At 40.8% G+C, this 23,256-nt stretch overlaps 2 long non-coding RNA genes across 3 annotated transcripts; one reads left to right on the top strand and one right to left on the bottom strand.

Moving 5' to 3' along the window:
* Window positions 1-7,270: 7,270 nt before the first annotated feature.
* Window positions 7,271-15,341, top strand: LOC123728195 (uncharacterized). Of its 2 annotated transcripts, none has more exons than XR_006760059.2 (3): window positions 7,271-8,033; window positions 9,257-9,737; window positions 9,828-15,341. It is a non-coding gene; the product is annotated as an uncharacterized LOC123728195 (long non-coding RNA). The 2 variants fall into 2 exon arrangements; XR_006760058.2 differs by having other exon boundaries at window positions 7,271-8,056.
* On the bottom strand, window positions 13,737-19,126 carry LOC145861150 (uncharacterized). Its single transcript, XR_014380995.1, has 4 exons — window positions 18,851-19,126; window positions 15,704-16,021; window positions 15,395-15,515; window positions 13,737-13,941 (listed from the first exon to the last, which is right to left on the bottom strand). It is a non-coding gene; the product is annotated as an uncharacterized LOC145861150 (long non-coding RNA).
* Between the last annotated feature and the right edge of the window lie 4,130 nt (window positions 19,127-23,256).

Here is a 23,256-nt window from a genome sequence, read left to right as displayed (position 1 = left end):
AGAGCTGAGAGGAGGAGGTGCTGTTGTCTAGCTTGTATTTATGTTACTCCTATGCAGAAACAATGGCACCTCTGCTAGTGCAACCTGGTTTTTGTGACTCGGGTCTTTGTAGAGCTCTCACCACAGAGAGGTCTTATGATCAACCACAGACACATCAACCGGTCCACTTCCATCTTTAGACACAAACAATGATAGATTTTGCACCACCATAAGGCTGAAGGGTTCTTTTAACCGATTTTTTAATTTACATTTTTTATTGAACCTTTATTTAACTAGGCAAGTCAGTTAAGAACACATTCTTATTTACAATGACGGCCTACCAAAAGGCAAAAGGCCTCCTGCGGGGTTGGGGGCTGGGTTTAAAAATATATATAAATTAAATAAATATAGGACAAAACACACATCATGACAAAAGAGACAACACAACACTACATAAAGAGAGACCTAAGACACCAACATAGCATGGCAGCAACACATGACAACATAGCATGGAAGCAATACAACATGACAACACATGGTAGCAACACAACATGGCACAGCAACACAACATGGTAGCAGCACAAAACAGGGTATAAACATTATTATTATTATTAACATTATTATTATCTTGCCCTTTGAGCGCAGACAACAGCACAAAGGGCAAGAAGGTAGAGACAACAATACATCACGCAAAGCAGCCACAACTGTCAGTAAGAGTGTCCATGATTGAGTCTTTGATCAAAGAGATTGAGATGAAACTGTCCAGTTTGAGTGTTTTTTGCAGCTCGTTCCAGTCGCTAGTTGCAGTGAACTGAAAAGACGAGCAACCCAGGGATGTGTGTGCTTTGGGGATCTTTAACAGAATGTGACCGGCAGAACGGGTGTTGTATGTGGAGGATGAGGGCTGCAGTAGATATCTTAGACAGGGGGGATTGAGGCCTAAGAGGGTTTTATAAATAAGAATCAACCACTGGGTCTTGCGACAGGTATACAGAGATGACCAGTTTACAGAGGAGTATAGAGTGCAGTGATGTGACTTATAAGGATCATTGGTGGCAAATCTGATGTCAGAATGGTAAAGAACATCTAGCCGCTCAAGAGATCACTATTACCTGCAGATCTATACATTACGTCTCTGTAATCTAGCATGAGTAGGATGGTCATCTGAATCACGGTTAGTTTGGCAGCTGGGGTGAAAGAGGAGCGATTACGATTTAACTTTAACCTGCAGCTTTGATATGTGCTGAGAGAAGGACAGTGTACCATCCAGCCATACTCCCATGTACTTGTATGATGTGACTACCTCAAGCTCTAAACCCTCAGTAGTAATCACACCTGTGGCGAGAGGGGCATTTTTCTTACCAAACCACATGACCTTTGTTTTGGAGGTGTTCAGAACAAGGTGAAGGGCAGAGAAAGCTTGTTGGGCACTAAGAAAGATTTGTTGTAGAGCGTTAAACACAAAATCTGGCGAGGGACCAGCTGAGTATAAGACTGTATTATCTGCATATAAATGGATAAGAGAGCTTCTGTCACGACTTCCACCGAAGTCGGTCCCTCTCCTTGTTCGGGCGGTGCTCTGTCGGTCGACGTCACCGATCTTCTAGCCATCACTGATCCATTTTTCATTTTCCATTGGTTTTGTCTTGTCTTCCTTCACACCTGGTTCCAATCCCATCAATTACATGTTGTGTATTTAACCCTCTGTTTCCCATCATGTCCTTGTCAGAGATTGTTTGTTTGTATGTTCGTGTATTATGTATTGGTGCGTGACGGGTTCTTGTACCCACTTTTCTTTATCTTGTAACTTTGATTTTGGAGTTTTGTTAAGTCTATTAACCTGTTGGGGGTAGGGGGCAGTATTTACACGGCCGGATAAAAAAACGTACCCGATTTAATCTGGTTATTACTACTGCCCAGAAACTAGAATATGCATATAATTATTGGCTTTGGATAGAAAACACCCTAAAGTTTCTAAAACTGTTTGAATGGTGTCTGTGAGTATAACAGAACTCATATGGCAGGCAAAAACCTGAGAAGATTCCTTACAGGAAGTGCCCTCTCTGACTATTCCTTGAGAATCTTGTCTCTGTTTATTGAAGACTGAGGATCTTTGCTGTAACGTGACACTTCCTACGGCTCCCATAGGCTCTCAGAGACGGGAAAAAGCTGAATGATATCGAGTCAGCCCCAGGCTGAAACACATTTGCGCTTTTGGCAAGTGGCCGATCAGAGGACAATGGGCTTAGGCGCGTGCACGAGTCGACCCCATGCTTTATTTTCTTTCGTCTTTTTACCTAAACGCAGATTCCCGGTCGGAATATTGTCGCTTTTTTACGAGAAAAATGGCATAAAAATTGATTTTAAACAGCGGTTGACATGCTTCGAAGTACGGTAATGGAATATTTAGAATTTTTTTGTCACGAAATGCGTCGTGCTCGTCACCCTTCTTTACCATTCGGATAGTGTCTTGAACGCACGAACAAAACGCCGCTGTTTGGATATAACTATGGATTATTTTGAACCAAACCAACATTTGTTATTGAAGTAGAAGTCCTGGGAGTGCATTCTGACGAAGAACACCAAAGGTAATAACATTTTTCTTATAGTAAATCTGACTTTGGTGAGTGCTAAACTTGCTGGGTGTCTAAATAGATAGCCCTGTGATGCCGGGCTATCTACTGAGAATATTGCAAAATGTGCTTTCACCGAAAAGCTATTTTAAAATCGGACATATCGAGTGCATAGAGGAGTTCTGTATCTATAATTCTTAAAATAATTGTTATGCTTTTTGTGAACGTTTATCGTGAGTAATTTAGTACATTTTTAGTAAATTCACCGGAAGTTTGCGGGGGGTATGCTAGTTCTGAACGTCACATGCTAATGTAAAAAGCTGGTTTTTGATATAAATATGAACTTGATTGAACAAAACATGCATGTATTGTATAACATAATGTCCTAGGTGTGTCATCTGATGAAGATCATCAAAGGTTAGTGCTGCATTTAGCTGTGGTTTGGATTTATGTGACATTATATGCTAGCTTGAAAAATGGGTGTCTGATTATTTCTGGCTGGGTACTCTGCTGACATAATGTAATGTTTTGCTTTCGTTGTAAAGCCTTTTTGAAATCGGACAGTGTGGTTAGATTAACGAGAGTCTTGTCTTTAAAATGGTGTAAAATAGTCATATGTTTGAGAAATTGAAGTAATAGCATTTCTAAGGTATTTGAATAACGCGCAACAGGATTTCACTGGCTGTTACGTAGGTGGGACAATTTCGTCCCGCCGACCCTAGAGAGGTTAAACGACTCCATTTATACCAAGTTCGATTCTCCTGCGCCTGACTTCCCTGCCACCTACACACACGCTATTACAGCTTCCTAATGCCTGAGCTATGTTGTTCATGTAAATTGAGAAGAGCGTGGCACCTAGGATCGAGCCTTGGGGTACACCCTTGGTGACAGGCAGTGGCTGAAACAGCAGATGTTCTGACTTTATACACTGCACTATTTGAGAGAGGTAGTTAGCAAACCAGGCCAAAGACCCATCAGAGACACCAATACTCGTTCGCCGGCCCACAAGAATGGAATGGTCTACCGTATCAAAAGCTTTGGCCAAGTCAATAAAAATAGCAGCACAACATTGCTTAGAATCAAGGGCAATGGTGACATCATTGAGGACCTTTAAGGTTGCAGTGACACATCCATAACCTGAGTGGAAACCAGATTGCATACCAGAGAGAATACTATAGACATCAAGAAAGCCAATTAGTTGATTATTGACAAGTTTACCAACACTTTTGATAAACAGGGCAAAATAGAAATAGGCCTATAACTGTTAGGATCAGCTTGATCTCCCCGTTTAAATAAAGGACAAACCGTGGCTGCCTTCCAAGCAATGGGAACCTCCCCAGAGAGGAGAGACAGGTTAAAAAGGTCAGAGATGGGCTTGGCGATGATAGGGGCAGCAACATTATAAAAGAAAGGGTCTAAACCGTCTGACCCAGAAGTTTTTTTGGGGTCAGGTTTAAGGAGCTCCTCTAGCACCTCAGACTCAGTGACCGCCTGCAGGGAGAAACCTTGTAGCGGGGATGGGAAAAAGAGGGGCTAGTCACATTAGAAAAGGTGGGCGATTAGGAAATGTTGGACGGACGAGGAGGCATGAATGAGTCAAATAGGAATCCTGACTTAATGAAGTGGTGATTAAAGAGCTCAGCCATGTGCATCTTGTCAGTAACAACCACATCATCAACGTTAAGGGACATGGTCAGCTGTGAGGAGGACGGTTTATTCTCCAGGTCTTAAACTGTTTTCCAGAACTTCTTGGGGTTAGACCCACAGAGAGAGAACTGCTCCTTAAAGTAACTAACTTTGGCCTTCCGGATAGCCTGAGTGCACTTATTTCTCATTTGCCTGAACAAGCGCCTGTCAACCTGATTACGTGTGTGCCGAGCCTTTCGCCAAATGCAATTCTTGAGGTGGAGTAACTCTGCAAGATCACGGTTAAACCAGGGGCTAACTCTGTTTTAATTCTAATTTTCTTAATGGGGGTGTGTTTGTTAACAATACCACTGAAAATATAAAAAATAATGTCCAAGCATCTTCGACAGAGGGGATCAAGCTGATTCTATACCAATTTACAGAGGCCAGGTCATGAAGGAAGGCTTGCTCATTAAAGTTTTTTACCAAGCGTCTATGGCAAATCAGGACAGGACGTTTCACTGAGCAGCCATTACGAACACAGGCTGTAAAACTTGGTAAAGATTGCCACTCCCCCACCTTCGGAAGATCTGTCTTGCCGAAAAAGTTTATAACCAGAAAGGTTAACATCAGTATTCAAAACACTCTTCCTTAACCATGTCTCAGGAATGACCAACACATCTGGATTGGAGCTGTGAACCCACACTTTCAATTGATCCATTTTAGGTAATAAGCTTCTAGTGTTAACGTGCTGAAAACCCAGGCTTTTATGAGAGCAGAAATCACCAAAGCAGATATCAGAGCACAAGTCAGAATTGGGGCTAGCAACCGTAGATGGGCCAGGGTGTACATGCACATTTCCAGATATCATCAGCAGTAATACAATCAAGGCACGGCAGAGGACAGGGCGAGCTCTACAGTGCTGATTTATGATATTTGAATGTGCATTAGATGGCAACGATCATATTGTACAGCAATTGCATCAGGTAACATGAATACAAAGCCGGCAAGAGGTGGTTAGAATAGGATGGGAGGCCAAAAGTCTGTGTAACCAGTAAAGAGTCAGAGTCCCGAGTGTGGGAACAAACATAGTCTGTCCCACGGGTGGGTAAACAAGAAAGTCCATCGTCAACAAAGCATGTAGGAGTCATTAGGTAAATAGCAAAATGCACAAGAAAAAATATATAACGACTTGGGGCTAGCCATTGTAAGTTCAGAGTCACTCGCCCCAACAGTGCCAGGGGGAGACAAGCCAGGGCAGACGGTGAACAGATCGCCAGGTGGAATCCAAGCAGCAGCCAACGGGAGTAGGTGTCACACCCACTTGGGAGAAGCTTTTATTTCTGGAAATGATTTATTGTAGAAAATGGCTGGATGGTCTGTGAACTGCTTCAAAGGCCTCTGGATTTGATTGGGATAACCTGCCCATTTGTTGGGCTCAAAGGCTTCGACACCTTTCACTTCACACCTCAGTGCAAATTGAAGTTGTATCTGGTCTGTCTCAGTTCCAGGTTCTCAGGTCTTTGTTTGCCAGATCACCATCTGTATAGCTTGGAAAAAGGAATCCTTTCTAGGTCATTTTGTTCAAAATTGGGTTGTAGGTTTGGAGAGTTGTTCTGGAGTGAAGGTTATGTTGTGGAGGGTAGCATCCTGTATATGTCCCTGCCAAAAAATCCAAGTTTATCTAACTCCAAAACTATCTTATTGTAAAAAAAAACATGTTGAAAAATGTGAGAGCTCACATGCAGCTGTTTCTCTCTAAGCAGAGGGAGGGTCAAGTGCAGGTATTGGTTAGTTTCAATCAACACTAACCCCAAATATAATATATGTTTTTGTATTATTGCGGTATCCATGTTTGTGATGTTACCTTTCTCCATCCCCATCCCTCAGCTAATATGGCTATCATTGGGCTGAAACACAACTCCAGATTGTGGCTTTGTCAAGACAGTAGCACCACCTGCCGTTTACTTATTAAAAGACCAAAGAGAAGAGTGGAGCGCATAATGAACACAAATATAAACACAACATGTTAAGTGTCATTCCCATCTTTCATGAGTTGAAATAAAAGATCCCATAAGTTTTCCATATGCACAAAAAGCTTATTTTTCTCAAATGTATTGCATCGCTGTTAGTGAGCATGTCTCATTTGCCAAGATAATCCATCCACCTGACAGTTGGGCCATATAAAGAAGCTGATTAAACAGAATGATCATTACACAGGTGCACCTTGTGCTGGGGACAATTAAAGGCCACTCTAATATTTGCAGTTTTATCACACAACACAATGCTACAGATGTCTCAAGTTTTGAGGGAGCATGCAACTGGCATGCTGACTGCAGGAATGTCCACCAGAGCTGTTGCCAGAGAATGTAATGTTAATTTCTCTACCATAAGCCGCCTCCAACATCGTTTTAGAGAATTTGACACAACCGTAGCCTCACAACCGTAGATCACCTGTAACCACGCCAGCCCAGGACCTCCACATCCAACTTCTTCACCTGCGGGATCGTCTGAGATCAGCCACCCGTACCTAGCTATCTGGCCGACCGGCCGTCCGGACCTAGCATTCTGTGCCGGCTGGACTTAGCTACCTGGCCGGCCGGACGACCGGACCTAGCTTACTGGCCGGCCAGACCTAGCTATCTGGCCAGCCGGTGGGCCTTACCTAGCTATCTGGCCGACCGGCCTTCCAGACCTAGCATTCTGGCCGGCTTGAACTAGCTACCTGGCCGGCCTGACCTAGCTACCTGGCCATCAAGCCGAAACTACCTTCCTGGCCGGCCCGGCTGGATCTACCAATCTGGCAGGCCAACTGGACAGATCTACCTATCTGGCCGGCCATACCTAGCTGTCTGGCAGACCGGCCATCCGGATTTAGCAATCTGGCTGGCTGGACCTAGCTACTCTGGCTGGCCGGAGCCACCAATCTGTCAGGCCAGCCGGGCCGGATCTACCTATCTGGCGGGTTGGACCTACCTATCTGGCCAGCCAGACATATTTGGCCGGACCTATTTCTCTGTCCGGACCAAGCTATCTGACCGGTCTGCCGGACCAAGCTATCTGGCCGGACCTAGGACATCAACAACCCGCCAGGGTTTCATTAAATACGCTATAGGCACAATACTTTTTATTGTACATCTAGGCCTAATTAAACTGATGCATTTGACAATGTTCATGTTCAATTCACTGGCACTATGAAGAATAGCTAAGCCATAGTCATTAATAGAGTAATATATAGCCAATTTTAATGTACTTTTGGTGAATTTACGAGGCATTTCTAGATAGAGATTACCAAGATATAGCATATGCGCACGGTTCTGACTGTCTCTCTTCCTGCCCTAATCCTCTCTCCCTCACCTGCACCTCTTTCTCTCACTAGTGTGTGTTTGGTCTTTGGTCTGTTGAGTGTAGAATTGCTCAATCTACTCATTGATAGCCCCTATTTTTGGAAATTTGCGCGAGAGATTGCATGCCAAGAAATTGCGAAATACAGCAATACCATAGCCTATAGCCTAGATCTTTTGATTACCAATACACATTTCTGATTGTCTGCCTGGTGGCCGACATGCCTACCTATGCCTGGCTGTGCCCCTCCCATCTCTCTCTCCCTCGCCCTTTCTTTGCTGTGAAAGATGCGTGAGTATGTGTTCTCTAAATAAACTACGGAAAATAGTTTAATCCCTTGCAAAAATACAGAATCTTAGAAGTCGATGAATCGATTCCTAGCGAAATCGGAGTTTGACAACCAGAAATGGGAGTTGACACCAGGACTCGACAGGCAAAGAGTTGAGGAATCTATTATTTTGAAGTCGACTCCCCATCACTATCCATATGGCAGTTAAGACAGAGCTCCCGGTAAACTACACAACAACACACAGGTGGAAATCAACAACAGTTTCTCAAAATGTACAGACAAAACTTTGAAAAGATTTGACTGCTTAGTGATAATCCCTGTTGTCCTGCATTCTTGTTTTACTTTTGAAAGTAAAGTGACGGTTTGTTGAGGAGAAGAACGTCAAGGAAATAAGTTATTTGCTAGCTAGCTACTGTAGTTAGTGTCACAAGAATTTTCAATCCCAATGATAATAACTAACAATCAATAAGCTTTGACCAATCCCCGAGGTTTGTAAGACCCTGGGTTTAATGATAATTAGGCAAAGACTCAGCTTATGCTAAAGGTTCGTACAGTTTATTCACGAGAAAGTCCACAATACAAAGACATGCCATTTTATAACTCACTCCCTACTTACGCGCATTCCTCCACACAAACAGTAGATAGCCTACGCACATACATACACACGAACAGTAGGTAAAATGTATCCTTCCCCATGGTTCTCACCACTGTTCATCATTACCAAACTGGCAGTTCCATCCCCACGAGATTAGAGGAACCTTGAAAGGACTCCCTGTCCTATCGTAAGTTTCTCAGAGTTCTAGCCAGGTCAAGTCATACACAGTTTAATTGTTCTCGGTATCTTCTTAGTCACACACACACACACATTTCTCTCCCTCACATGTCTCTACCGAACCTTATTGGACTTACATTTAGTACTTTACGTTCATTATACATGCTACATAAACTAGTAATCACTAATAGTTACGTTTCAGGGTGGAATTCTTTAATAATTACCTTTAAGCATATAAATTGCCTTATCAGTTAGCTAGTTTGCTAGTTTAGCTGGATAATTGTAGCTAGCGCTCTCTTAGCTCTCAGGATAATCCTCCATGGACATGGTAGCTACATTTCCATTTTGACTTGTTGTAGGCGCTGCCATTTAGATTTCTGTTTAGTTAATTGATATTAAGTGTGTGTGTGTGTGTGTGTGTGTGTGTGTGTGTGTAAGAGAGAGACATGAAAACACGAAACCTAGATTGCTTGTGTGTGTAAAACAGTAAGCTAGGCTAATTCTTGAAACTTGTACTCCCAATATGAATGTGAAGTTTTTATTGATTCGTCAGAGATCCTTGTATTTTGGGGTATTTTGTATTTGAGAATACCATAAATTTAGCATATCCCGACTCCCCCTCAACACGCATTCTAACGTCTTTGTTCATTCTTAAATGTCTGTTTCTTGCAGGAATCTTCTAACTTGGATGGACGAGGGAAAAAAGGGAAGGAGTAGAGAAGTTATCCAGCCTGCTGACTAAGAAATGGAAATAGCCTATGCTTTGCTGTCTATCTCTCTCTATCTCTCTCCGTCTGTCTGCCTGCCTGCCTAACTGACATATTGCTGAAGGGCAACATAGTCAATGTACTCGCTAGGCTAAGCGTAACTTAGTGAAGACCTTGATTTGTCTCTGTCTTTACAGTTCCTGAAACATGTCAATGGCCTGATGCATGGCCTCTACAGAGGTGGTTGGCCACCCACTCAGTTACCAGTGACCTATTCTGCCACATCCCAGGGAATTGAGAGCGCAGGACCACCCCTTCTTAAATCCATAGTAATTGACACAGAGGGTTCTACCTGGAACCCAAAACGGTTCAAACTGGAACCAAAAAGGCTTTGCCTATGAGGACAGCTGAACAACCTTTTGGACCCTTGTTTCTAAGAGTGTAGTGTAAGTAGATCTAATTGAAAAAGCACCACTTCTAATAATATAACATTGTATAGCAAATCAAATCCTATTTTAACTCAGATTTTTTTTCAGGTGCAAAAGCCTTGTGTCCTGATTCAACAGACACCTCCCCTGGTGAGTCATGTAAAGTTTCCTGATTCAACAAAACCTCCCCTGGTGAGTCATGTAAAGTTTCCTGATTGAACAAACACCTCCCCTGGTGAGTCATGTAAAGTTTCTCCCATTTCTCTCTTGCTCATTCTCTCTTTCGCTCCCTCAAACTCACACACATGCAGAAGTAGAGAAGAGGAAGAGATATACCAATTACATCAATTTCTAACACTGTTTGTTGCAGGAATTATATGACAGACGCATAACCTTTTGAACAATATAATATTTTACTGTCGCTTTATTGCCTCTTTACACATACTTACATTTTTGCATTTAACTTTGTTTTTTAAGACTGCCACGCTGTCCTATATTGGGGAACCTTGTCCAGGACAATGACCTCAGGATTATGGAGCTGTGTGTTTATAAAAAAAGTTTGAATATTACAACATGTATTAGGATTAAGATAAACTTGACCATTTAGAGAGGAGTTCAACATTTTCATTATTGAACTACTGTCTAATTTTAATAACCTCTTTCTTAAAATATTTCTGATTGATGACCAATGGATTAATGTCCCACTTCAAAATGAAGGGACAGAAGAGCAAACATGCCTTTGCTACCACTTTTAGTAGATTCTCACTGTTACAAATCTTTTACTGTGTGTTACTGTTATGTTCTGCATGCCCACATAATGCAAATCATAAAAAAGTAATATTTTTATGCTTACAGTAAGTGTCATGAAAACTCAGGAGGTTGATGTGTTATGGGCCTTCTGGAAAGTCCTAAAATATGCCCCTGAGCCGTGTTGGGGAATGACGCAAAGTATTTTTTTTAAATACATCTCTAAGCTATAACTGCCACAGCATTATTCAACTAGTACCATGGAAATACTTTTAACTGGCTGAGTACAACGTTTCTTCAAGAGTGTCCTTTTCTAGTTTGCTTATAAAATATTAACTTGATAAAATTGTAATGTGCTGATTGTCTTCACTTCATCTGATCCATCACACCACTCTTCAAGAGGACCACTCTGCTCCAGATCTGACCCATCACACCACTCTTCAAGAGGACCACTCTGCTCCAGAACTGACCCATCACACCACTCTTCAAGAGGACCACTCTGCTCCAGATCTGACCCATCACACCACTCTTCAAGAGGACCACTCTGCTCCAGATCTGACCCATCACACCACTCTTCAAGAGGACCACTATGCTCCAGATCTGACCCATCACACCACTCTTCAAGAGGACACTATGCTCCAGATCTGACCCATCACACCACTCTTCAAGAGGGCCACTATGCTCCAGAACTGACCCATCACACCACTCTTCAAGAGGACCACTCTGCTCCAGATCTGACCCATCACACCACTCTTCAAGAGGACCACTATGCTCCAGATCTGACCCATCACACCACTCTTCAAGAGGACCACTATGCTCAAGATCTGACCCATCACACCACTCTTCAAGAGGACCACTCTGCTCCAGATCTGACCCATTACACCACTCTTCAAGAGGACCACTACGCTCCAGATCGCCTTCTGTGCTCAGATGTCCTTGATGAGGACCTAGCCCATCACACCACTGTTGCAGGTTAACTTTAATTGGTAACTATGGATACAAATAGAAATGTAATGAACAATGTTTTCAATGTCCAACTTCATCCTCTGCAGATCTTACACTCTTAGGGGAAAAAACGTATTTGGCTGTCCCCATAGGAGAACTCTTGAAGAACTCTGTTTGGTTCCAGGTAGAACCTGTTGTGTCTTTGGCTATGCCGGATTAAGTGATATGACATGCTATTCTGTAAAATAATTTCTCTGTAATTAATATTACCTGATTAAGCTAATCAGGTAAATAATTAACTAGAAAGTCGGGGAACCACAAAATAATGTTTGTAGAGCTGTTATCTTCCGAATAAACTCTTAAAGACCTAGTAATCTTCTACATCAATAGCAGTCAATATTTAATCTTCACCTTGTTTAGTCTCATCTGAAAGTTGTAAATTCTTGGTTATCTTCATGAACCCTGGCTAACAAATTGAATTAGCAATACAAAATTTGGTTTAATTATTTATTTACTAAATACCTAAATAATCGCACAGACTTACATATACACAGAATCAATCATACATTGATGGACCTGGTGAACGGAGCCGATATAGCGGCTGGTTACACAAAGAAAAGGGGGAGGGGTTTGAGTGAAAGAGCGGAAAGACTGAGTAACAAAGGGAGAAGCTATGCTATCGTAAATACAGTATCTTATGCATTCTAAATTACCGCCCATTTGAAAAAGGAAAATGCAATAAATATTTAGTCTAAGCTGCGCTTAATTAGATTGGTCGTAATTTCGTTAGGGCCCCCAAAATTGGCTTAGTTCTGTAGGTGGTATTTGTCCTTTCAACGTGGGAACCTCAAGTCCACACGTCGTTGGAACAGGTTATTATCTGAGCCTTTTTAACGTAGGACCGTCGCCCTAACGTCCTCGGAACAGGTTATTATCTGAGCCCTTTTAACGTAGCACCGTCGCCCTAACGTCCTCGGAACAGAAAGTTACATTTTCGTCAAGGGGCTTATATAGGATTGGGAGAGAGGGCTGTGTTTCATAGTTTACAACCCATGTCTGTTCACTTGGGCGGGGCCTCTGAGTGAGCAGAGTGGTGTTCTTCTGACAAACCGTTCTCTCATTAAGAAGTTAAAAATTACATTTCATCTTTTCACAAATAGTTTAATATTTAAACATTTAAATTGCACAACAATTCCATGTGAATCTGATAATTAGAATATGTAGATTTTCCAAGATACAGTTTATGTCGTCCTATCGTCAGTAATCATGTCTCAGACGTCAACTGATCTGACATCATATTCATTAAGTCCCATCGCATATTTTCAACTGGTTGGATTACCGAAATATGGTTCCGTTTTCCATCTTTTGATGTCACCAGACTCTGTATGTTAACGAAGGGATTTTCAATAGTCACATTGGTAGAGTAGAGAGAGGAAAAAGGGGAAAGGAATTTATGGGGGTCATAAACCTCCAACAGGCCAGCATCATGACAAACCCTTTTGGGTTCTATGTAGAACCCTTTCCACAGAGGGTTCTACATGGAAACCAAAAGGGTTTTACGTGGAACCAAAAAGGGTTCTTCCTAGAACCAAAAAGGGTTATTCTATGGGGACACCTGAAGTACCCTTTTGGAACACTTTTTTTCTAAGAGTGTAGGTAATAAGCTGTAGTCAGGTGGTCATTACCAGGTTATGATGAGGTCTTTACTATGATCAGTAGGATACATAATATAGCACATAATATAGTGGTCACAATTATGACCAGATGGTCACATGTTGGTCAGAAAAAGACGTCAGATTCTGGTCAGTAAAAATCTGTTAAAAAATGTCCTATTTCATCCAGTTTGCGACAGAATAAGACGTCATAAAAAGATGTCATACTGACGTCTTTTCAAACCAGGTTTTGACCACTGGGTGGAATACCACTGTAAGTAGGCCTATACTATAGTTGTCATTTGTTTCCAAGTAGACAATGTTTCAGAATTTGAGGTCAGTGCAGCATATGAAAAATACATTATTGAATTCAAACAATCTGTTTAGAGGTCCCCAACAATTTGCAATAGTTTTTTTTCTTCAGAAATTGTCAAATACAGCAAATGTCACTGTAAACGTTTAAAACATTCTGCCAACACCTCCAGAGACATTTGATCAAACTTGCCATTTCTATTTGGAAACTACCATGGTATAATTCCAGTACTTCCAAAGTACACAGCAAAAAAAGGCGTTATTGTCACTATAAATGGTGAATGAAGGCCGTTTTTCAGGCAGATTCTCATTCACGCGCGCACAGGTTCAGGACGGTCTGACTTATAACAGGAAACATGCGTATGTATGGCAACCACCAAGTTTATACATCTCAATATTTTTGAACGTGTGCAGACTTTTCTGAAATTATGCAAGCAGATATTTATTGTGAAATGTACACAACGGTTATAAATGAGGACCCAGATGCCTTCATCTGACTAACAGGCAACAGCAAGCAGTGTTGTGGCACCTCGTTGACGGTTCCAGACACTTGTAGCTGTGTTCTCCTGTTGAGCAAAAAATAACAAGAGTTAACATGGCACCAAATGAAACCTGTTTTACACAGCACATTTTCCGGAGCTAAATGATTGTGGGCAGAGTACGTGTTTTTTTTACCACACTCGTTTTTGACAGGAAATGAGAAGTGAGAAGCCACAACAGTGCAGCTATTGGAAACTACTCACTGGTCACAGATGTCAGTTGAACATCTAGCCTAGTTTCGTTTTGGTTGAGTTGTCAACTAACGTGATTCAACATGAATTCAGCAAAAAATGGCACCATGTTTTTGGATTTAGGTTAAAAGTTTGGTGGGAAAAATAGGAAATTCCCTTACATTGATTAGTTTTTGCAAATCCAATCAGTCCCACGTTGTCTTCACATTTTGTTTTGTTGTTGAAATGAAGTGTAAACAACACTGATTCATCCAGTTTTTTCCCAGGGGGTAGTGATCAGCACAAACTCATAGAGTCAGACTTAAAGTAGGTCAAGTAGCCTGTGTGTTATACATTGTGTTTGGGTATTTAAAATGTGTCAGTAGGATATATAGTATTGTATGTAAAGGGCTTACATAGAAACTTCCAAAAGGACTAATTCGAGACAGAAAGGAGTTGGGGCACTCAACTGTCACCTGTTATCATCCAATAAAATGGATTAAAGTGACCTAAAATAAATCCATGTCTGCCTTTCCAATTACTTTCTGCCTCAATTTAGTCCTTTTGGATGTTTTTCTTGGTAAGCCCTTCTCATGCTTTTCATCATTGTTGTTGAGCACCCCTCCTTTCCTTTGTTTGCTGAAGAGCGAAGGCCCACCTGAACTCATATCATTGCATGTATTTCTGAGACACCAATTCAGTACTCTATCCTCATTGTAGATCTGATATGTATATGAGAATGCACCATTTTTACTACAGTGCTTCCAAGTAATTATTAAAATACCAAAAAGCTGACAAACACTCATTACAGCAACTCTTTAACCAGGCTATTGGTATTATTGTCACGTCCTGACCAGTATAAAGATTATTTGCTATTGTAGTTTGGTCAGGACGTGGCAGAGGGTATTTTGTTTATGTGTTTCGGGGTGATGGTTTATGTAGTAGGGTGTTTGATTTATTATTTCTGGGTTTTTTGGTCACTGCTCTATGTTAGTCTATTTCTATGTTCTTTCTAGTTAGTCTGTTTCTATGTTTAGTTAATTGGGGTGTGGACTCTCAATTGGAGGCAGGGGTTGTCTAGTTGCCTTTGATTGAGAGTCCTATATATTAGGGTGTGTTTGTGATTTGTGGGAGGTTGTGCTTGTTTAGCTGTCTATGCCTGACAAGACTGTATTTCGTCATTCATCATTTTTTGTGATTTTTGTATACGGTTTGGTTTTCCTTCTTTCTCCTATTAAAAGAAGATGAGTATACAACCCGCTGCGTTTTGGTCCTCCATTCCTGACGACAGCTGTTACAATTATCGTACCTGAGATGAATTTTTCTCATGATTACGCCACCAAACACCAGGGCAGCTACACATGCTGCAACACCTGTTATCATCCCCCAATAGAAGAGACTGTTGTCTGTGGCCTGTTGCACTTGGTTTCCTGAGAAAGGGGAAAATATATTATGATCTTATTTGATTCTCTTCCCCCATCTTGAAACAACACCACAAAACACTGACAGAACATAAAGGTAAGCACATGACAGGCATTCCACTAAATATGTGGTGATAAGATATGCTGGAGTTCATTTTAAAATGATTGTGAACAATCCCATCAGACCAAACACTTACCATTGACAGAAATATGTATGTTTATATCAGAACTGCCTTTATAATATGTACAATCACAGGTGTAGTTCCCTTCATCAGATGGTTGTATGTTGGTGATGTGTAGAAACACTCTGTCATTCTCTATCTGCAGTGTGACTCTGGGGTCACAAGAGCTGTTGGTATGATTTGTTTCAAAGTCTTGTGAAACTCTACACTCATGACCCTCACTTATAACTCTATTTTTGTGACATACTACTGTCATGATGTCAGTGAGAGTTTGGTTTGGGCAGAGAAGAGTGGCATCTGCTCCTCCTGTCTCCAATGTTTTCTCTTGGGTCACTGTAAACAGGAAGGGAAAAAGTTTGTGAGTATATTATTTCATGAGATCGGTTTGATTGAGCATGAGTAGTACTATCAATTCTCATGAATAAAAAGTCCCATTTCAGTCTACAGAAATTACTACAGACACAAATGGATGTTTTATAATGGTAAAAAGTCACTTTACTGAATTGTTAATGCCCAAATGAAGATGACCCAAAGTGAATTAATAACCTCATACTAAAACTATCTCAATGTAACATAAATATAATATGGGGGGGTTTAACTGTGTACGGGATGCAACTCTAGACAAGTCATCAACTAAACTATATCCTCTTCCTAACATGTCTAAGGTATTAAACCACAACATTAAAGAGATGGGTCTGTGTGAACTGTGGAGATAGAAACATCCAACTGAAAGACAATACTCCTATTACTCTCACCTCCAAAACTCATATTCAGTCATTTACTTATTTATTGTAAACTTGGCTATAATTGACTGTGTTTCTGAATGTAAATACCTTCCTAGAACAATTACGGACAATAGCCCATTGTCTTTAACGTTTAAGCTCAAACCTCCAATGCCAATAGCAGAGACATAGAGATCCAACACAATGTTTCTTGGAGATAAGGAGTTTACCTCATATTGCAACACACAGATAGACATGTTTTTGGAAATAAATGTGGACAATGAAGTATGCTCAACTGTAGTCTAGGAAGCTCTTAAATCATACATGAGAGGTTGTATCATGTCTTACTCTTCACATAAGAAAAATAAGACCAATAAATAATTAGAAATACTAGAACAGAAAATCCACCTCTTAGAAAGAAAACACAGTTTAGATAGAAATGTTGACACCCTTCAACAGTTGAACACTTTGAAGCTTGAATATAACACAATAAACTCTCAATCTGCAGAGATTGCTGCCATAAAATCCAAGCAACAATATGTTGAGCAAGGTGAAAGTGCAGGGGAAACGCTTGCTTGGCAAATTAAGAAAGAGGAATATACCATCCATAGCATTCAAACCCCAGATGGTAGCATAAGAATGGATCCTTCTGAAATTAACTCAGTCTTTAAAACATTTTATGAAAAACTGTATCAATCTGAAAACAAAAGTTGAAAGGAATATATAGACAATTTCCTCAATAAGGCCATTTGACCAATTATAAATGAACCAGAGAAAAGGAATATGGATAAAACATTTCCCCAGGTGAACTGTTGGAGGCCATAAATAATCTACAGATTGGGAAATCTCCTGGTAATTATGGATTCCCAGTGGAATGTTATAGACACTTTAATCCCAGATTACTAAGGCCTATGTTACTTATGCTCACAGCAGCTCTAGAGAAAAATGAACTTCCCCAGTCACTATGTCTGGCTAAAATCACCCTACTTAAGAAGAAAGATAATGATCCACTGTCATGCGGATCTTCTGCCCAGTATAACTTTTGAACGTGGATTACAAAATCATTGCTAAGGTATTGGCTTTTCATTGGCATAGAAACAGTAATGCAAAGGTTAATTCACTCAGATCAAACAGGGTTTATAAGGAATAGGATGTCCTCAGACAATCTCCACAGTTTTTTTCAATGTAATCTATCATACCACCATCAAATTCATGAGGTGGAAAGAAACAACATTGCCAGGCACCCTTATTTGGAATAACACCACCTTACCTCCAGCATTTAGTGATGACACCTTTAAGTCATGTTCCGAAGTGGCATCATTAATTTTTAACATGTTTACTATGATGGATATATACTGTCATTGAATGAATTACATTATCCAAGGCCGATTTCTTTCAGTTCTCACAACTCAGAAATCATATTCAATCACTTCAACAGAATCTGGATGAACCTAAGGCATCTAGCATAGAAAACATACTGAAAGAAGCTGCTACGACAAAGAAGTTGATTGCCAAGTTATATCAAGAGCTGATTGAAACTCTACCTGATGGTTCAGAACCTATAATGAACAAATGGTAAACAGATATAAATGAAGAAATTGAGGAGCACCATTGGTCACAGATACGTGAAAATGTTCATACCTGCTCCTACAACTAAAGACATGAACTAATGCAATGTAAGATCATTTATAGGACTTACTATACTCCTGCCAGAATGCATGTAATGTCACCCAGAAATGTCACATCTCTGTTGGAGATGCAAAAAGTACAAAGGAACTCTATTACATATGCTGTGGTCCTGTGACAAACTGACACCATTCTGGGATAATATATGTGCAATCATTTCACTGTGTCTAGGAATTTATATCCATTCATCTCCACGATTATGTTTGTTTGGAAATGTAAATATTGGTCATCAATATGATAGACATTTTTGTAATCTAGGTCTACTTGCTGCAAAAAATAAATAAAGCCATCAATTGGAAAGCCCCATATCCACCCTCAATAACAAACTGGAGTTAAACCATACATATTACACCATACATATTAAACCATACATATTACACCATACATATTAAACCATACATATTACACCATACATATTAAACCATACATATTACACCATACATATTAAACCCCCCCCCCCCCCGAATTTGGAAATGTTATGTTCACCATCTCAGAGAAAATGTTGTATAGTTGCCATTTTGTTTTTGTGTTGTTTTTGATTAAAAAAATTAAATAAAGAGCATGAGTAGCTAGTGGTAGTAAAAATGACAGTTTATTCTTACTGAATAACTGCATTAAAACTGTAGTGAACAATTTGGTTACACTTTACAATACAGTGTCCTTATTACTGTGTAGGTCTAACTCCTGTAGGTATTCCTGTACATTTCAGGGCTTGTGTACAAATTAAATAGATCATGGGATACATCTCTCTTACCGTCAACAGCTGTGAATAGACCCCACAGCACCAGAAGCAGAGCAAGTCTGGATACACTTCCACACATATTGACCAACTGCACAACCAAACGTTGACCCGACACTTCCTGCTCAGACCGACTACAGATATGACTTCAATACAACGTTATTTACTCAGTAGAGGAACAAAATAAAACTCAATCAAACCAAAGTGATGCTCATTTCACTGGCTTGACTTGGTTATAATGGGCCTTGAGAGCTGAGAGGAGGAGGTGCTGTTGTCTAGCTTGTATTTATGTTACTCCTATGCAGAAACAATGGCACCTCTGCTAGTGCAACCTGGTTTTTGTGACTCGGGTCTTTGTAGAGCTCTCACCACAGAGAGGTCTTATGATCAACCACAGACACATCAACCGGTCCACTTCCATCTTTAGACACAAACAATGATAGATTTTGCACCACCATAAGGCTGAAGGGTTCTTTTAACCGATTTTTTAATTTACATTTTTTATTGAACCTTTATTTAACTAGGCAAGTCAGTTAAGAACACATTCTTATTTACAATGACGGCCTACCAAAAGGCAAAAGGCCTCCTGCGGGGTTGGGGGCTGGGTTTAAAAATATATATAAATTAAATAAATATAGGACAAAACACACATCATGACAAAAGAGACAACACAACACTACATAAAGAGAGACCTAAGACACCAACATAGCATGGCAGCAACACATGACAACATAGCATGGAAGCAATACAACATGACAACACATGGTAGCAACACAACATGGCACAGCAACACAACATGGTAGCAGCACAAAACAGGGTATAAACATTATTATTATTATTAACATTATTATTATCTTGCCCTTTGAGCGCAGACAACAGCACAAAGGGCAAGAAGGTAGAGACAACAATACATCACGCAAAGCAGCCACAACTGTCAGTAAGAGTGTCCATGATTGAGTCTTTGATCAAAGAGATTGAGATGAAACTGTCCAGTTTGAGTGTTTTTTGCAGCTCGTTCCAGTCGCTAGTTGCAGTGAACTGAAAAGACGAGCAACCCAGGGATGTGTGTGCTTTGGGGATCTTTAACAGAATGTGACCGGCAGAACGGGTGTTGTATGTGGAGGATGAGGGCTGCAGTAGATATCTTAGACAGGGGGGATTGAGGCCTAAGAGGGTTTTATAAATAAGAATCAACCACTGGGTCTTGCGACAGGTATACAGAGATGACCAGTTTACAGAGGAGTATAGAGTGCAGTGATGTGACTTATAAGGATCATTGGTGGCAAATCTGATGTCAGAATGGTAAAGAACATCTAGCCGCTCAAGAGATCACTATTACCTGCAGATCTATACATTACGTCTCTGTAATCTAGCATGAGTAGGATGGTCATCTGAATCACGGTTAGTTTGGCAGCTGGGGTGAAAGAGGAGCGATTACGATTTAACTTTAACCTGCAGCTTTGATATGTGCTGAGAGAAGGACAGTGTACCATCCAGCCATACTCCCATGTACTTGTATGATGTGACTACCTCAAGCTCTAAACCCTCAGTAGTAATCACACCTGTGGCGAGAGGGGCATTTTTCTTACCAAACCACATGACCTTTGTTTTGGAGGTGTTCAGAACAAGGTGAAGGGCAGAGAAAGCTTGTTGGGCACTAAGAAAGATTTGTTGTAGAGCGTTAAACACAAAATCTGGCGAGGGACCAGCTGAGTATAAGACTGTATTATCTGCATATAAATGGATAAGAGAGCTTCTGTCACGACTTCCACCGAAGTCGGTCCCTCTCCTTGTTCGGGCGGTGCTCGGCGGTCGACGTCACCGATCTTCTAGCCATCACTGATCCATTTTTCATTTTCCATTGGTTTTGTCTTGTCTTCCTTCACACCTGGTTCCAATCCCATCAATTACATGTTGTGTATTTAACCCTCTGTTTCCCATCATGTCCTTGTCAGAGATTGTTTGTTTGTATGTTCGTGTATTATGTATTGGTGCGTGACGGGTTCTTGTACCCACTTTTCTTTATCTTGTAACTTTGATTTTGGAGTTTTGTTAAGTCTATTAACCTGTTGGGGGTAGGGGGCAGTATTTACACGGCCGGATAAAAAAACGTACCCGATTTAATCTGGTTATTACTACTGCCCAGAAACTAGAATATGCATATAATTATTGGCTTTGGATAGAAAACACCCTAAAGTTTCTAAAACTGTTTGAATGGTGTCTGTGAGTATAACAGAACTCATATGGCAGGCAAAAACCTGAGAAGATTCCTTACAGGAAGTGCCCTCTCTGACTATTCCTTGAGAATCTTGTCTCTGTTTATTGAAGACTGAGGATCTTTGCTGTAACGTGACACTTCCTACGGCTCCCATAGGCTCTCAGAGACGGGAAAAAGCTGAATGATATCGAGTCAGCCCCAGGCTGAAACACATTTGCGCTTTTGGCAAGTGGCCGATCAGAGGACAATGGGCTTAGGCGCGTGCACGAGTCGACCCCATGCTTTATTTTCTTTCGTCTTTTTACCTAAACGCAGATTCCCGGTCGGAATATTGTCGCTTTTTTACGAGAAAAATGGCATAAAAATTGATTTTAAACAGCGGTTGACATGCTTCGAAGTACGGTAATGGAATATTTAGAATTTTTTTGTCACGAAATGCGTCGTGCTCGTCACCCTTCTTTACCATTCGGATAGTGTCTTGAACGCACGAACAAAACGCCGCTGTTTGGATATAACTATGGATTATTTTGAACCAAACCAACATTTGTTATTGAAGTAGAAGTCCTGGGAGTGCATTCTGATGAAGAACACCAAAGGTAATAACATTTTTCTTATAGTAAATCTGACTTTGGTGAGTGCTAAACTTGCTGGGTGTCTAAATAGATAGCCCTGTGATGCCGGGCTATCTACTGAGAATATTGCAAAATGTGCTTTCACCGAAAAGCTATTTTAAAATCGGACATATCGAGTGCATAGAGGAGTTCTGTATCTATAATTCTTAAAATAATTGTTATGCTTTTTGTGAACGTTTATCGTGAGTAATTTAGTACATTTTTAGTAAATTCACCGGAAGTTTGCGGGGGGTATGCTAGTTCTGAACGTCACATGCTAATGTAAAAAGCTGGTTTTTGATATAAATATGAACTTGATTGAACAAAACATGCATGTATTGTATAACATAATGTCCTAGGTGTGTCATCTGATGAAGATCATCAAAGGTTAGTGCTGCATTTAGCTGTGGTTTGGATTTATGTGACATTATATGCTAGCTTGAAAAATGGGTGTCTGATTATTTCTGGCTGGGTACTCTGCTGACATAATGTAATGTTTTGCTTTCGTTGTAAAGCCTTTTTGAAATCGGACAGTGTGGTTAGATTAACGAGAGTCTTGTCTTTAAAATGGTGTAAAATAGTCATATGTTTGAGAAATTGAAGTAATAGCATTTCTAAGGTATTTGAATAACGCGCAACAGGATTTCACTGGCTGTTACGTAGGTGGGACAATTTCGTCCCGCCGACCCTAGAGAGGTTAAACGACTCCATTTATACCAAGTTCGATTCTCCTGCGCCTGACTTCCCTGCCACCTACACACACGCTATTACAGCTTCCTAATGCCTGAGCTATGTTGTTCATGTAAATTGAGAAGAGCGTGGCACCTAGGATCGAGCCTTGGGGTACACCCTTGGTGACAGGCAGTGGCTGAAACAGCAGATGTTCTGACTTTATACACTGCACTATTTGAGAGAGGTAGTTAGCAAACCAGGCCAAAGACCCATCAGAGACACCAATACTCGTTCGCCGGCCCACAAGAATGGAATGGTCTACCGTATCAAAAGCTTTGGCCAAGTCAATAAAAATAGCAGCACAACATTGCTTAGAATCAAGGGCAATGGTGACATCATTGAGGACCTTTAAGGTTGCAGTGACACATCCATAACCTGAGTGGAAACCAGATTGCATACCAGAGAGAATACTATAGACATCAAGAAAGCCAATTAGTTGATTATTGACAAGTTTACCAACACTTTTGATAAACAGGGCAAAATAGAAATAGGCCTATAACTGTTAGGATCAGCTTGATCTCCCCGTTTAAATAAAGGACATACCGTGGCTGCCTTCCAAGCAATGGGAACCTCCCCAGAGAGGAGAGACAGGTTAAAAAGGTCAGAGATGGGCTTGGCGATGATAGGGGCAGCAACATTATAAAAGAAAGGGTCTAAACCGTCTGACCCAGAAGTTTTTTTGGGGTCAGGTTTAAGGAGCTCCTCTAGCACCTCAGACTCAGTGACCGCCTGCAGGGAGAAACCTTGTAGCGGGGATGGGAAAAAGAGGGGCTAGTCACATTAGAAAAGGTGGGCGATTAGGAAATGTTGGACGGACGAGGAGGCATGAATGAGTCAAATAGGAATCCTGACTTAATGAA

The sequence above is a fragment of the Salmo salar genome, chromosome 16 (assembly GCF_965601325.2).
Source record: "Salmo salar chromosome 16, fSalSal1, whole genome shotgun sequence".
NCBI lineage: Eukaryota > Metazoa > Chordata > Actinopteri > Salmoniformes > Salmonidae > Salmo > Salmo salar.
The sequence above is the reverse complement of the archived record's forward strand: the minus strand, read 5'-3'. Positions and strand labels throughout refer to the sequence as shown.